Consider the following 3,641-nt stretch of genomic DNA (forward strand, 5'->3'; position numbering starts at 1 on the left):
CCTCCCCCACTGACCCTCCAGCCCCGCCCCCTCCACCTCCTCCTCCTTCACCAGGTCTTTTATTTCCATCTTTTTCCTGAACTGGAACTTTCTTTAAATCAACAAGAAGACTTTGTTTTGTTTTGGCAGATACAAACCTACGCCCACAAGCTCCGCCCCCTCTCTGTGTGATTCTGTTGCTTTGGCTTTAAAACCTCTCGCTTACATTTGCTCCTGAAGAACCAAAGATACCGATTCGTACCGCTCAGGCTCCGCCCTGTTTCCAAACCCACTAAAGAGGCTCCAGATCTCAAGCTTTGGACTGACGCAGGTGACAAATGTGACTTTGGTTTTTATCAAGTGACGACGGAGGAGGAGGAGGAGCCGATGAGAGAGGACGCCGTCTTTTAATAACCACGAATCTGAACCTGTAAGAACCGTAGAACGTAGACCAATCACACGATTCCCTCGTCGAACGCAGCAGTGACAAGTTGAACCTGTTTCCAGACGTGAACTCCAGAACATCTGGAGTTCGTCTTTATCATGTGAGGAAGCAGCAAAAAAACGCTGGGTTCACGTCTGAAAGCTGCTTTAGAAGCAGATCTCTCCACCGGTGAAGCTCCTCCCCCTCCGGTGTTTCACTCTCTCGCCGGCGGCGGCCGGAGTCAGAAACAATCAACACGGCGTGGGTGAAGGTCGGGGGCGTGGGCGGCTCACGGGCCTCTCTCTCTCTCTCTCTCACTCTCGCTCCCTAAAGTATCTCCGAGGCTCTGTTGTTGTGTTGGTGTGAAGTGGTGAAAGTGGGTCCGCTTCGTTTTGTGAATCCGTGGCGTCTAAAAATATCTGGGCCCCGCCTCCTCCCATGGCGTTCCAGTGGAGCGTGACAGCAGAGCGGCGAGGTGTCGGTGGGACCGGGCGTCTAGCGGGGGGGCAGCGTCACGTCAACGCCACAGGAGAGAGAGCAGAGAACTAGCTTCACCATTTAACTTCAACCTCACGTCGTTAAGTTAAAGGCTCAGTTCACTCAAATCCTACAAACACGTTTTCCTCCTTTTCAGTTTCCTGAGAAGTAAAGAAGTATTTCAGTTATTTTTCCAAGGAGCACAAACAAAAGGAGTTTTTTGTTATTCGACTTATTCGATTGTTTTTCAGCTGCAGTTAAATAACAGATCAAACCGAACCTGTACAGACGGTTTAAAAAGGTCAGAGTGTAAAACGTCACCTGATCTCAGACGTGTGCTTCAATCTCAATTTCTAAAATTAGTCATCGCAGCAAATCCCAGATTAAAAACTGGATTTAATCTTTTTTAACTCGACACTTCTTCACCGACTGAGGAAGGTCAGATTCTCATTTAGCCTCAACTCCTCAAACACGGATTTAAAAAAACAGACGTTTCTGGGAAATGTGCACAAACTCTTTTGGTTTTGTCGGTTCCAGCTTCGTCCAAACGTCAGGAAACGTTTCTCCTCTCTCCTTTAATTTTAAAGTTTAATTTTTCATATCCACAAACTCAAACGAGGTAAAAAACATAATATGGTTTTCTTGAAAACAAATAACAGACGTGCAGGTTTATTTTTTTGTAATTTGAGTGAACTGATCCTTTAACGACCGGAGCTCCAGCGGTGATTCCACCAGCAGCGTGACGGACAGTTTGTCGTCCGTCTCCTCCTCTTCCTCCTCTTCTTCCTCCTCCTCCTCTTCCTCCCTCTCTCCGTGCTGAAGAGCACAAACACCAGCACTGATGCCCACACCTCCTCCTGCCTCCTCTACACACACACACACACACACACACAGACACACACACTATGCCCAGTTCTCCATCAGGCGTTTTCCCAGCTGCCGAACACACTGCAGCTTGTTTTCTTTTTTTTTTATTGCGTTTTCTCCTCCTCCTCTTCCTCTCAGCTCCTCCTCCTCTTCCTCTCAGCTCCTCCTCCTCTACCTCTCAACGCCAGGTAGATATTTCCTTTGTTTCTCAGGAAGTATGTCATCGATCATTCTAAGAGGAAATGAATCCGCCAGCAGCTCCGTTGCCACAGCACAACAACAACAACAACAACAAGATAAACCGACCAGCACCATCTTCCCTCGGGATCCTCGCTCCACTTTCTCTCTCTCGTTCACCAAAAGCTTTTGAAAAAAAAAAAGAAATTGAATAAAAAAAAAATCTCCAATCTGTTCCTCCGGTGTTCGGAGCGGCGACTGGACGAGAGGCCATCTTTATATTTTGTATTTTTTGGATTATCTGTGGTAGTTTGTATATTATTTTTCTTTTTTTCAGAGACGGGGGGGGGAAACGGCGTTTGACCCCCCCCCCCGGAGGAGAACGAGGACCCGGTTGTTTTTAACCAGCGTCTCAACAGGAGCGTTGGTTTGTTTTTATAGCCGAACAGACGCCGACGACTCGTCACCCGAACCCACAGTCCCGCTTTTAACCTTTTGTTTGACCTTTGACAAGCGTAAGGGTCGAGAGGGCGATCGAGAGCCCCAATGTGAATCTCTCTCTCTGCCCCTTTGACAAAAGTGTTGTATAGACTCCTCCTTCTTCAAACCTCTCCGTTGGGTTTTTTCTCTTTTTGTTTGTTGTTGTCGTAAGACAGCTTGAAATAATGACACTTACAAAGTGGCGCTGAAAAAGTAAATAATGAAATAACCATGAATAAAGGATTGTAAAATATTAAAATAATTACTTTTCAGAAAACTGGGCTGGTGTTGTCGTTTGTGGGAAACTATCACGATGTCAGACACACAAAATACACGATTCACAAAATACACACAATATACAAGATTCACAAAATACAAGATTCATGTTTGTAGGTTGAAAAGATTAATTAAATGTAAAGAAAATAAAATGACAAGACGGCTGAAAGCATAATTTTTAACCTTTGTGTTTATTTTGCTTCGTTAACTTTCAGGTTTTATGTTATTTCAGAATTCAGATGTTTGACAGTTTTTACTTAACATAGCAGATGTGAATATATTAGAATGGAAAGAGTTTTACTGGAGAACATTCAGTTTCAAAGTGAATCAGCTCGAGCTGCTCATTGGCTCAAATTCACTTTGTATTCACAACATTAAATATTGTGATTCAATTAGATTTTACAACGGTTTTTATTGAAATTTGAAAGAATAAAACCATGAATTTATTAAGAAACAGCAAGACTTTCATGTTCTTTTCAGAAAGTATTTATTTATTTAGTATTTATTGCCAAGTAGGTTTACACCTACCTGGAATTTGCTTTGGTTATTGATGCATACAATGAACATAGAAACATAAAAACACAATAAATACAACACACATAAGAAAAACAATAGTAATAATAAAAAAAAACATATTTACTCACTATTTCTCATTTACTCACTTTTTCTAATATTTATACAAGGTAGCATTTATTTAGTCATGAACATATCTATATAAAAATATATAAAGATAAAAGATATAAAAAGTGAAGTAAAAGGTGAAATGCACAATGCAAAAAGCAAAACAGTGAACAGTGTCAAATTGCAATATGCAATGTAATACAGTGTAATATATATAATATAATAATATAATATGTGTTCATTTAACACATCTTAGGGGTCAGGTGGGGGTCCCGGGCCTTTCATTTCAAACTGGGAATCAAACCTGTGACACTAAAGACGATCAGGTCACAACCCCTGA

This window comes from Limanda limanda, chromosome 19 (assembly GCF_963576545.1).
Source record: "Limanda limanda chromosome 19, fLimLim1.1, whole genome shotgun sequence".
Classification (NCBI taxonomy): Eukaryota; Metazoa; Chordata; class Actinopteri; order Pleuronectiformes; family Pleuronectidae; genus Limanda; species Limanda limanda.